The following is a 14,012-nucleotide window of genomic DNA, read 5'->3' on the forward strand; positions in this document are numbered from 1 at the left end:
TTGTCCCTAGCTTCTCATCCCTTGACAAAGCCTATTTGATCATTATTAACTAAAGAGGGGAGTAAAGGAGCTAACCTATCGGCCCAAGATTTTTGAAAATAATTTAATATCTATATTTAATAAAGAGATTGGTCTAAAATGAGCAATTATTGAGGGGTCTTTTCCTGGCTTGGGGAGGAGAACATTAATATGTGCCTCTATAGATTGGGGGACAAATCCAACATTTCCATCAATTGCATTAAATGTTTTAACCATTATTGGATAGAGTTGCTCTCTGAACAGTTTGCAAAATGCCGGCGTAAAGCCATCTGGGCCCGGGCATTTACATGATGGTGAGGCCCGCAACGCAGAATCAATTTCTTTTATGGATATCACCTCTTCCAGAGTTTTCGTAAAATATCCCTTTAAACACTTTGTCAATAATTAATTTTTATTTGCCTTTTAGGATTGCAGACATAGAAAATAATAAACCCACCAATACTGACTCTCCCCAAGTCCAATGCCTCCCAGCCAACGAACCAGAAGAAGTTGTATTGTGTCCAAGTATGTACACAGAATAAAAGCATTACCAAACAAAACTTAGGATAAAACAATGAGCAAATACCCTGCAGTAAGTAAAGAAATAATAGTAGTATTAATACATGTATTTATGGGGGTCTAGCTAAGTATTCTGGTGAGGGATGAAGTACGTAGATGACTGAGATTAGACCCTTAGTTGAGGATCCCACTCTGCATATTCTCTCAAACCTACCTAGTTGAAATAGAAACTCGGGTATATTGAAGTAAAGAGGAACCAAAGTGGTGAATTTGAAAGTAGTGATATCTGCTTCAACATGAAAAGGAAAATTTAGATGAAAGGTCCTCAAAGGACTGGGAAAATTTGGATAAAAGTCCTCAAAGGACTGGAGGGATCTAGACCTGCAATGAATTATCTCTACAAAAATATGCCGGCCCGCTTGAGACCATGGCTAAGATAAAACAAATTTAAGGGAACTGTGGATGGAACATGAATGAAGTCAATGAGCTTAAATATCTGGGAACACATTTTCCACATGTCCCCAGAGTTATAGGACCCAACAACATGGATGAGGCAGGAACATACGCACCATTCCAAAATAATTAAGTGAAAACATTTCCCTGCTTGTTTTTAAACATGTTTTACCTCACTGAAACCAGCAGCTGCGATCTCATGCTGTCCTGTCTGTATACTCTTTTGCTCTTTTGCTTCCTCCCCTGGCCAGGAGCTTTGGTATGATCAGACCATGTTCCTGTATGGTCAGACACAGCCATTATAGCATGCCCTTCATATCCACACACAAACAATTTTGAATAAGCTGGTCACGACTGGCATGAAAGTGCCAAAAGTTGTAAAATTTTGCTCAACTTCCAAATTGTGCAAAGATTTTGTGACATTTGAAGGTCTTTTACACCATAAAACTGGATTAAACACCATCACAAATTGAGGCACTAGGCCCCTATTCATTAGGCTGCGGGAAGTAGATGTGCCTAATTCATTGAGAGGCACACATCGCTGAATGAATTAGATGTATCTTACATCTGCCGTGTACCTCCAACTTAAATGTCACTCCTTGATTGGAGTATATTTCTGGCATAAGCTTGACTATGATTGGGTCACAGTTAACATTGATCTGTATTGGGCTCTCTTCTTTTTAACATATATATTAATGACCTTGGCCAGAGCTTAGAGAGTAGAATTTCAATATTTGAAGGCGATTTTTAAAATTCATTCAAGTTTATGTAGCTTGGAGGTTGAAACTCTACAAAAAATGATGATATGGTCAAAATACTCACTTGCGTTATAATTCTGCACCCAGAGCAGAAGATTTTCTTCAGTAACAAGATGGCGGTTATACTCAGACACTATGTGGTGATGATACAGTATATGGTCATTGTGTGGTTGCATTTTTCATCTTCAAATGATTTATGAATGGTTGATTAATTTTGATATAGTGAACTTGTTCAGCAACAATATGGTGATGATTGTTATTTGGTAACTCTATGATTACTATTTAGAAGTATATTACCTAGAAAATGATCTTATTGCTGTGTTTTCTATGAGGTTTATACATTTTATCTGTATTGTTCTTTTTTCTAATGTAGGGAAGATGAGCACATACCGTATTTTTCAGACTATAAGGCGCACCGGACCATAAGATGCACCCCAAAATTTGGGGTGGAAAATAGGAAAAAAAATATTTTTTTATAAAATGGGGGTCCGTCTTATAGTCTGAATAGGTATATAGGTATCTTACCCGGGAGGCGGTTGAGCGGGGTTCACAGGAGGCAGGGTCTCTCAGGAAGCCGGTGGAAGTGGAGGAATGTTGTGAACCCAGGGTGCTCCAGCAGCAGGGAGTTGCGATGGTGGTGGAGCAGAATCGTAGGAACCAGGAGCCTCCGTTCCCTCACTCAGGAACCCGGTGGCGGCAGAAGAGGTGCTGCGGGGCCGGTGTCTGGCTGTAGGCGGTGAGGCAGAGCGAGCATTGTGCACTACTTTTACGGTGGCTGCGGCCATCGATCCCGCTCCACCATCACCGAAACTCCACGGTACATTCGGACCATAAGACGCGCCCCCCATTTTCCTCCCAAATTTGGGGGGGTAGAAAGTGTGTCTTATAGTCCGAAAAATACGGTATGTCTTTATAGGATGTAGAATTCTACAGAGTCCCATACATCAGACCAACATGCTGGTCTGGTCCAGATCCAAATTTTCACTGGGGCCCATAATTCCACTATGTATACACCTTAATGAATCAGCCCCATAGTGTTTAACCCTTTAAGGACCGAGCCACTTTGTACAATAATGACCAAGTCTCAATTTTCAAATCTGACATGCGTCATTTTTTGTGGTAATAACTCTGGAATGCTTCAACATATTTCAGTGATTCTGAGATTGTTTTTTCGTGACACATTGTTCTTCAGGATAGTAGTAAATCTAGGTCGATACGATATGTTCATATATATGACAGTATCTAAAAATTCACAAAAATGTTGAAAACTTGCAATTTTCAAACTTTAAATTTTTCTGCTCTTAAAACAAATAGTCATACCACACAAAATAATTCATAAATAACATTTACCACATTTCTACTTTACATCAACATCATTTTTGAAATGACTTTTTTTTCCTAAATTATTGAAAAGGTTAAAAGTTGATCATTAATTATTTCAATGAGATTTAGAAAACCTTTATTTTTAGGAACCGCTTCACTTTTGAAGTGACTTTGAGGCATGTAGATGTGAGAAAACTGGCAAACAATACCACATCTTAATATCTGTACCCCTCTAAGTATTCAAAACTGCATTCAGAAAGTTTGTCATCTGTTTAGCTGCTTCACAGGAATAAAGTCAACTTGATAAAACCTGGAAAAAAGAAATAAAAAATTACATTTTCTTTACTAAAATGTCTCTTAAGCCCCACATTTTTAATTTTTGCAAATGTAAAAGGTGGAAATGGACACCACAGTTTGTTGTGAAATTTCTCCTGAGTACAATGATACCCTATATGTGGTGGAAAACTACTGTTAGGGATTAATACAAAGAATTTTGAGAAAACTATTGTTAGGGCACATGCAGGGCTTGGAAGGGAAGTAGCACTGTATGAGTTTTAGAGCGTACATTTGTCTGGAATAGATTGCAGACGCAATGTTGCATGTGACCCCAATTTGGAATCTACAACCCTCAAGGAATATATTGACAACTGTAATAAACATCTTGAACATACATGTGTTTCATAGAATTTTATAATATTAGATTGTGAAAATTAAATATGACTTTTTTTCCACTAAAATGTTTCTTTAACGCCAAAAATTCACATTTTCACAAGGGTAGCAAGAGGGATTGCTGAATAGATGAAAGGGTCTCCTTAGTACAATGATACCTCATATATGGTTGGAAACTACTGTGTTGGCACATGGCAGGGTCCGGAAGGGAAGAAGTGCCATTTGACTTTTGGAGTGCAATTTTTTCTGCAACAGATTGTGGATACCATGTCACATTTAGAGAGCCCCTGATATGCCAAAACAGCAGAAACCCCCCAAAAGTGACCCCAATTTGGAAACTACACCCCTCAAAGAATTTATCTAGGGGTGTGGTGAGCATCTTAAACTCATTGGTGCTTCACAGAATTTTATAACATTTTGCCGTGAAAATGAAATATTAATTTTTTTCAATGAAAATGTTGCTAAAGGCCCAAATTTTTAATTTTCACAAGTGTAACAGGAGAAAATGGACCACATAATTTGTTGTGCAATTTCTCATGAGTACAGGGATATCCAATATGTGGTCAGAAACTCTCATTTGGGCACACAACAGGGCTCAGAGGGGAAGGAGCACCATCTGACTTTTGGAGCACAATTTTTGCTAGAATAGATTTTGGACACCATGTCACATTGGCAGAGCCCCTGATGTGCCAAAACTGCACAATTCCCAGAAGTAATCCCATTATGAAAGCTACATCTCCTGAAGAATTCATCTAAGGGTGCATTGAGCATCTTAAACCCACAGGTACTTCACAGAATTGTATAATGAAACATTTATTTTTTTCTACTAAAGTTTTCTTTTTCCCCCAGGTTTTAATTTTCAAAAGAGCTAATAAGAGAAACTGGACCAAAATATTTGTTAAGCAATTTCTCCTGAGTATACCAATACTTTATATGTGGTCAGAAGCTATGTTTCAGGAAAAGTGCAAAGCTCAGAAGGCAGAGCCTCTGAGGTGTAAGGACAGCAGGACCCACCCTTAGTGACTCCATTTTACAAACAAAACGTCTTAATGAAATCATGTAGCGGTGCAGTGAGCATATTGACACAACAAGTGCTTCACAAAATTTTATACCATTGGGGTTGAAGAAAAAATAATTACATTTTTACTACTAAAATATTGTTTTAGCCCAAGATTTTACATTTCTACAAGGGGAAATAGGTAAAAATGACTGCAAAGTTTCTTTCGCAATTTCAATTGAACATGGCAATACCCCATATGTGGCTATACAGCACTGTTTGACCACATGGCGATACTCGGGAGGAAAGTAATTCTATTTGATTTTTGGAGCACAGATTTTCCTAGAATAGTTTGTGGACTCTATTTGCAGAGTCCATAAGTGCCAGAACAGCAGAAACCTCCCTTAAATGACCCTTATATGGAAATTACACCCATGTGGGAATTAATCTACGGGTATAGTGATGATTTTGACTCCACAGGTGTTTTTCAGTAATGAGCAACAATGGATGTTGCAGAGTGAAAATGCAAATATGCAATGTAGTGCCCAGTGCATTATAGTGCCCAGTACATTATAGTGCCCAGTACATTACAGTGCCCTGTACATTGTGCCCCGCATGCGTTTCTGGAGATACGCATCTCATATATTAATTGGGCTCTCCTCGCTACAGTAACGCCAAATGTGGATGCTAACTGCGGTTTAGGCACACAGTGAGGTTCAGAAGTAAGGGGGCATTTGGAAGCGCATATTTTGCTGGACTTTTGAGAGGATGAAGGAGTCATGTCGCTTTGCCAGAGCTTTTATGCTACCAGTAATGTGGTAACCCCTATATTACTGTTAACAGGTGACGCGCCCAATTGGGACTTTTTTTTGTGGGTTAAGTTTAAGCGTTACTTAGTAGCATTTTTAGGTACAGAACATTTTGAATCAGTTCACAATTATCCCATGCTCTACGCTGAGCACTTATGTAGCGTCGGCGTTCCTGCCTCCTGCTAGGCAGGGACGCTGTTCCCCTCACCTCTCCGCTCTGTGCCCGGCGTCTTCCTCCCGCTCTGCTGGCAGCGCGCGCTGCTTCCCGGCCACGGTGCTTAGGGCGCGCGCGCGCGTGCTCCCCCTCTCTTAAAGGGGCCGCGCGCGCCGTCCTAAGGAGTCCCCGGCCAATGGCCGGAGGACTTCACCATATATAAGGCACCTCCTCCAAAATGGAGGTGCCCGAGCAATGTTGTTGCAAAGCCTTCACTCTGCTTCAGCCCTCAGGTCCTGTTTCCAGTTACCTGCCAGTCACCTGCCAGATTCCTGCCTGTTACCTGCCAGTCACCTGCCAGATTCCTGCCTGTTACCTGCCAGTCACCTGCCAGATTCCTGCCTGTTACCTGCCAGTCACCTGCCAGATTCCTGCCTGTTACCTGCCAGATTCCTGCCTGTTACCTGCCAGTCACCTGCCAGATTCCTGCTTGATACCTGCCAGATATCCGTTTACCTGCTTGCAAGCCTGCGGTCCAACGGTCTGCCTTCCGACACCTGTCAGTCTGTCTATGGACCAGCCTGCCCGCTCACCTGGGAGCGCTCGTCTGCTACCTGCCTGCTAGCCTACCTGGAGGCTCCGCCGTCACTTGCCGTGACCACCTGCCTTTCCAGAGACTCTTGTCTGCTCACCTGGGAGCGCTCATCTGCTACCTGCCTGCTAGCCTACCTGGAGGCTCCGCCGTCTCTTGCCGTGACCACCTGCCTGTCCAGAGACTCCTGTCTGCTCACCTGGGAGCGCTCATCTGCTACCTGCCTGCTAGCCTACCTGGAGGCTCCGCCGTCACTTGCCGTGACCACCTGCCTGTCCAGAGACTCTCGCCTGCTCACCTAGGAGCGCTCATCTGCTACCTGCCTGCTAGCCTACCTGGAGGCTCTGCCGTCACTAGCCGTGACCACCTGCCTGTCCAGAGACTGTCCCTGTCACTTGCCGTGAGTACCCGTCCTTCTACCCAGAGACTGTCCCTGTCACTTGCCGTGACTACCTGCCCTTCTACCCAGAGACTGTCCCTGTCACTTGCCGTGACTACCTGCCCTTCTACCCAGAGACTGTCCCTGTCACTTGCCGTGACTACCTGCCCTTCTACCCAGAGACTGTCCCTGTCACTTGCCGTGATTACCTGCCCGTCTTCCCTGGGAGCCACCGGCTTCCTTACAAGGACCGCCACCTTGTAAAGTTGCTCAGAGGTTCCGCCTCCCAGACCCGTTATAGTTTGCTCGGGCCATGGAATCCGGTGGCACCCAAGCTCCCTCGCTCTCGGACCTATGTCATGAACTGTCCCGTCAGAGGTCCCAACAGGATTCCATCCTGAGTCACCTGCGGAGTGTCAACTCTCGCCTGGACACTCTGTCTGCTCCACCTGCAACCACCGCTAGTGTCATGACTCACAACCCGGCAGCACCGCTGCCCACCAATACCATGGTATCCTGTCCCGGACCCCGGTTTTCTGCACCTCCTCGTTTCGGAGGTGACTCCGCTCAAGCTCGGGGCTTCATAAACCAGTGCACCCTGCACTTTGAACTCTTGTCCCACCAGTTTATCTCCGACCGGTCCAAAGTAGCCTTTATCATGTCCCACCTCACGGGGGAGGCTCTGGCTTGGCTAAATCCTCTGTGGGAGAGAGGAGATCCCCTGGTGTCCGACCTGCCAGCCTTTCTCACGGCTTTCCGGAAAGTTTTCGACGAACACGGACGGAAGACCTCAACCGCATCGTCTCTGCTACGCCTCCGTCAAGGAGATCTCACCGTGGGCCAATATGCCATACGGTTCCGTACCCTTGCTTCGGAGCTGGCCTGGGATAACGACGCTCTGGTGTCTGTCTTCTGGGAAGGTCTGTCCGGCCGTATTAAAGATGAACTCACCGGTCGGGACATTCCTACCACTCTCGACGACTAAATAACACTTGCCACCCGGATTGACATCCGATTCCAGGAGCGCGCCAAAGAGGTTACCCGTGAGAGGAGGTTTCCACGTCTAGCCCCCACCTTCCAGAAACCCGTCACTCCCTCCGTTACTCCCCAGGCACACTCACCTGAGCCTATGCAGGTCGACCAGACCAAGATGGTCAAAACCCATCAAGACTTACGCCGTGCTGAGGGGAGCTGCTTCTACTGTGGCAGTAAGGAGCACCGGATCCGTTCCTGCCCAGAGAGGTCGGGAAACGCCTGTGTCTAGGATCGCTCAGAGAGGTCGCCCTAGACAAAAGTAAACCCTCTCCATCTCTGATGCTGTCAGTCTCTATCTCTTGCGGAGAGAACCGCTATTTCGAACTGGCTCAACTTGACTCAGGAGCTGCTGGAAATCTCATTTCTCAGTCTCTGGTAGAGAGATACCGCATTCCCACCAAACCTCTGGCCGTACCTTTATCTGTCGCCGCCGTGGATGGGGGCCTCTTACCACATCCCATCCAACTCATCACCGAATCCATAACTCTGCAGGTGGGAATGCTGCATTCTGAGAGCATCTCCTTTCATGTTCTGCCTGGACTCTCTCACGCACTCTTGTTAGGCCTACCTTGGCTCCAGAAACATGCACCCGTGCTTGACTGACAGACCGGAGAAGTCCTTCGCTGGGGACAGGACTGCCATAGGACTTGTCTAGTTCCCGTTCATCCTGCTCGTCCTTCTCCTACCCCAGTCAGTCTACCCGGTCTACCGGTTCCCTATTGGTCTTATGCGGATGTCTTCAATAAAAAAGAAGCAGAGACATTACCCCCTCATAGACCATACGATTGTCCAATCGACCTGATTCCCGGCTCTACTCCTCCCCGTGGGCGTATCTACCCTTTGTCCGCAGCGGAGACCCGGTCCATGTCAGAATATATTGAGGAGAATCTGGCCCGGGGATTTATCCGGAAATCTACCTCCCCGGCGGGAGCAGGCTTCTTCTTCGTCAAAAAGAAGGACGGCTCACTCCGTCCATGTATAGATTATAGAGGCCTTAACCAGATTACAGTGAAGAATAAATACCCCCTCCCGCTCATTCCTGAATTATTTGACCGCCTGAGGGGGGCTAGAATCTTCACCAAACTGGATCTCCGTGGGGCGTATAACCTGGTCCGTATCCGTCAGGGGGATGAGTGGAAGACGGCATTCAACACCCGGGACGGCCACTATGAGTACCTTGTAATGCCCTTCGGTCTCTGTAACGCTCCTGCCGTCTTTCAAGAGTTGGTCAATGACATCTTCCGTGACCTTCTCTACTCCTGCGTGGTGGTGTACCTGGACGACATCTTGGTCTTCTCTCCGGACCTTCCTACTCACCGGAGGGATGTTCGTCAGGTCCTGCTCAGGCTCAGGCAGAACCACCTCTATGCTAAATATGAGAAGTGCATCTTTGAGCAGACCTCTCTTCCATTTCTGGGCTACATAATCTCTCAGACCGGCCTACAAATGGATCCTGAGAAACTGTCTGCCATCCAGAAGTGGCCCCGACCAGAGGGGTTGAAAGCTATTCAGCGGTTCCTGGGCTTCGCCAACTATTACCGCCTCTTCATACCGCACTTCTCTTCCCGGACTGCCCCTATCTCTGCGCTCACCCGTAAGGGTACTAATCCCAGAAGATGGCCGCCCGAAGCTGAGGAGGCCTTTCTATCCTTAAAACAGGCCTTCTCCTCCGCCCCGGTGCTGCATCGTCCAGACGGCAACAAACAATTCTTCCTAGAAGTTGACGCTTCCTCCTCCGGAGGCGGGGCGGTACTTACCCAAAAGTCATCTTCCGGGAGAATGGTAACCTGCGTTTTTTTCTCCAAACTCTTCTCCTCTTCTGAGCGCAACTATTCTACTGGAGACCGTGAATTGTTAGCCATTAAGCTGGCACTGGAGGAGTGGCGTTACCTGCTCGAGGGGGCTCTTCACCCGGTAATAATTTACACGGACCACAAGAACTTGGCTTACCTTCAGAGCGCCCAGAGACTTAACCCGCGCCATGCCCGCTTTGATTTTGTTCTTCATTTTCGCCCGGCAGACAAAAACATCAAAGCTGACGCCTTGTCCCGATCCTTCCTGGTGTCTGATCTAGAGGAGGAACCTAAGCACATCATTGATCCCGCCAGAGTAATGAAAGTGGCTCCCGTGAATCTAAATCGTCTCCCTCCCGGTAAGACATTTGTAACTGTACCTGATCGGAAGAAGGTCCTACACTGGGGTCATTCGTCTGAGCTAGCTGGCCACGCCGGTCAGAAAAAGACCCTCCAGCTCATTACCCGGCATTACTGGTGGCCTACCCTGCAAAAGGATGTAATAGACTTTGTTTCTGCCTGTGTGTCCTGCGCCCGCAACAAAGTTCCGAGACACCTGCCAGCCGGTCGCCTTCTTCCTCTTCCAGTACCTGCTGCTCTGTGGCAGCATATTGCTATGGACTTTATAACGGATCTTCCTGTCTCTGCCGGTTGTACGGTCATTTGGGTGGTCGCTGATCGCTTCTCCAAGATGGCGCACTTCATTCCCCTGCCGGGTCTCCCGTCTGCACCCGAACTGGCTAAAGACTTTATCCGCCACATCTTCCGTCTCCATGGCCTGCCCCTCCACATCGTGTCAGATCGTGGGGTTCAGTTCACCTCACGCTTCTGGAGAGCCACATGTAAGTTGCTTGACGTCACTCTGGACTTCTCCTTCGCTTACCATCCACAGTCCAATGGTCAAGTGGAGCGGATCAATCAGATCCTGACCAGTTACCTCCGACACTTCGTTAATGCCCACCATTCGGACTGGGTGGATCTCCTACCATGGGCCGAGTTCTCTTACAATAATCACGAGAGCGAATCTTCCTCTAAATCCCCGTTTTTTGTAGTCTTCGGTCAGCATCCTCGGATCCCATTTCCCGTCTCCACCTCGGTGGACAATTCGGCTGCGGAATCTCTCGTTAGCGAATTCTCCTCCATTTGGGAGAGTACCCGATCCGCACTCCTTCTGTCGTCTGAACGGATGAAAAAACACGCTGACAAGAAACGCCTGGATCCTCCACAATTCCGTCCTGGAGATAAAGTCTGGCTCTCGTCCAAATATGTCCGGCTCAAGATTCCCTCCTACAAGTTAGGGCCTCGGTTCATCGGCCCACTGGAAGTTATCAAACAGATCAACCCGGTGGCCTATAAATTAAAACTCCCGGCCAACTTACGGATCCCTAACTCCTTCCATGTATCTCTCCTCAAACCCGTGGTACTTAACTCTTTTTCCAAGTCTACAGGTACGCCTCCTGCTCCGGTTTCCGCTGAGAACGAGTTTGAGGTAGAGAACATTCTGGCCACCAAAAGGGTAAGAGGAAAAACCTTTTTTCTGGTAGATTGGAAGGGGTTTGGTCCTGAGGAGAGAACGTGGGAGCCCCGGGAGAACATCCATGCCCCTCTCATCCTTGATAAATTTCTCTCTGGCCTAAAAAAGGGGGGGCCTAAAGGGGGGGGTACTGTAGCGTCGGCGTTCCTGCCTCCTGCTAGGCAGGGACGCTGTTCCCCTCACCTCTCCGCTCTGTGCCCGGCGTCTTCCTCCCGCTCTGCTGGCAGCGCGCACTGCTTCCCGGCCACGGTGCTTAGGGCGCGCGCGCGCGTGCTCCCCCTCTCTTAAAGGGGCCGCGAGCGCCGTCCTAAGGAGTCCCCGGCCAATGGCCGGAGGACTTCACCATATATAAGGCACCTCCTCCAAAATGGAGGTGCCCGAGCAATGTTGTTGCAAAGCCTTCACTCTGCTTCAGCCCTCAGGTCCTGTTTCCAGTTACCTGCCAGTCACCTGCCAGATTCCTGCCTGTTACCTGCCAGTCACCTGCCAGATTCCTGCCTGTTACCTGCCAGTCACCTGCCAGATTCCTGCCTGTTACCTGCCAGTCACCTGCCAGATTCCTGCCTGTTACCTGCCAGTCACCTGCCAGATTCCTGCTTGATACCTGCCAGATATCCGTTTACCTGCTTGCAAGCCTGCGGTCCGACGGTCTGCCTTCCGACACCTGTCAGTCTGTCTATGGACCAGCCTGCCCGCTCACCTGGGAGCGCTCGTCTGCTACCTGCCTGCTAGCCTACCTGGAGGCTCCGCCGTCACTTGCCGTGACCACCGGCCTGTCCAGAGACTCTTGTCTGCTCACCTGGGAGCGCTCATCTGCTACCTGCCTGCTAGCCTACCTGGAGGCTCCGCCGTCTCTTGCCGTGACCACCTGCCTGTCCAGAGACTCCTGTCTGCTCACCTGGGAGCGCTCATCTGCTACCTGCCTGCTAGCCTACCTGGAGGCTCCGCCGTCACTTGCCGTGACCTCCTGCCTGTCCAGAGACTCTCGCCTGCTCACCTAGGAGCGCTCACCTGCTACCTGCCTGCTAGCCAACCTGGAGGCTCTGCCGTCACTAGCCGTGACCACCTGCCTGTCCAGAGACTGTCCCTGTCACTTGCCGTGAGTACCCGTCCTTCTACCCAGAGACTGTCCCTGTCACTTGCCGTGACTATCTGCCCTTCTACCCAGAGACAGTCCCTGTCACTTGCCGTGACTACCTGCCCTTCTACCCAGAGACTGTCCCTGTCACTTGCCGTGACTACCTGCCCTTCTACCCAGAGACTGTCCCTGTCACTTGCCGTGATTACCTGCCCGTCTTCCCTGGGAGCCACCCGCTTCCTTACAAGGACCGCCCCCTTGTATAGTTGCTCAGAGGTTCCGCCTCCCAGACCCGTTACAACTTATATTGTGGTTTCCATCTAATCTATAAAATATGTGTTTCAAATGAAACCCCATTGAATAACGAATGGACCATTCACTAATGAGGCAGTAGAGATACTCCGGAGTTCATTTGGCCTCTGTTCACAAAACTGTGGTTAACCTTTATTTACCACATGCCTAAAAAGAAGGATGCCGACGAATCATTGGCCAAAGTGACTCTATCTGTGAATATGAATAGCGGTACCAGAGCGCTGATTTATTAATAAATCAGTCCTTTTAATATTTTTGCCCTGTTATTGGCGCTCTGGTACCGCTATTCATATTCACTGATTGTCCTTTTCCCCCTGTTGGGGTGCGGTAGAGCTGCCTTTAATCTATTGTTCTTTCACCTGTGGGAGCAATTTAATTCGAATTACTACCCTGGTTTTCCAAGCTGCGCTGCCTTAACCCCTCCGGAACGCTGCCGGGGGTGTTGGTGAAGCTGGGCGTCTATCTCGGCGTTACATGCTACTAACCTGACCACGTGATCCACCACCGAGAGATCAGGATCTGTGAACGCTGCTGGAAATAGATGACAGCCACCAACAGAGCGGAGCTTGTGGAGCTTTACACTGGGGTTGTGCAGAGGTGCACAACTTCATAAGGTTAGTAGCCATCCCCACACCCCTCTAACAATTGCAATACTGAGTCACCCATTGCGCCTTGTTCTCTCCTCTCTTTACAAAGTGACTCTATCTGTCTCATTAGATTGAATCTTCTGTTTTGTCATAATTAGTGTTGAGCGAGCATGCTTGACACTGCTCGGTACTCGCCCGAGCATCTCACTACTTGGGATGTTCGGCGAGCGCTGAGCATTTCCGGGTTACTCGGGCGGGAGCTCGGGTCTCCGCCCTGCATGTTTGGCGCTCTTTACAGAGCCAATGAACATGCAGGGATTGCCAGCCAGTCACTGTAATGACTGTAAGTGTTTGTGGGCATTACAGTGATTGGCAGGCCACACAGCGTCACCTCGAGTATTTAAAACCGCCATCTTGGACACAGTCGCCCGGGATCAGACAGTGTAGGGTCAGTGCTGCTGAGTTAGGGAGAGATATATAGTGCGAAATAGGTAGTGTAGGGTCTCTAAAGCCTGCCAAATCAAACAAACAGTCCTTCTCAGGACTAATATCCATCCCAGATATCAGGCAGGCAGGCTGTATAGGAGACGCAGTGGTTATACCAACAAACACTGCATAACAGTCCTGTGTGCTGCTGCTGGTCAAATTGCTCGACTTATCCCCAGGTCTCATGGGCCAGGAAAAATACTTTTTTTTCATCTAAATCCTGTTTTTTTTGTTTTTACTCAGTCAGACTGTACACATACCTGTCTTATTAACCTTTTGGTATTCCCCCCCCCAAAAAAAAATTGAGTGTGCCTGTGAGTGTTCAGACACAAATATATCTGTTTAAAAGAGTCTGGTGTAGGTCAGATAACTAGAACTGTGTTTTTCCTGTTCCACGGTTCAAATCTGGGTGTAATCCACCTTTTTGCATAAAAGAAAACATTTTGAGTGTCTCGCTGACTGTTCAGACACAAATATATCTGTTTAAAAGAGTCTGATGTAGGCCAGAGAACTAGA

The sequence above is a fragment of the Phyllobates terribilis genome, unplaced genomic scaffold (genome assembly GCF_046119375.1).
Source record: "Phyllobates terribilis strain yellow unplaced genomic scaffold, ASM4611937v1 Scaffold_8__6_contigs__length_399053987, whole genome shotgun sequence".
Lineage (NCBI taxonomy): Eukaryota > Metazoa > Chordata > Amphibia > Anura > Dendrobatidae > Phyllobates > Phyllobates terribilis.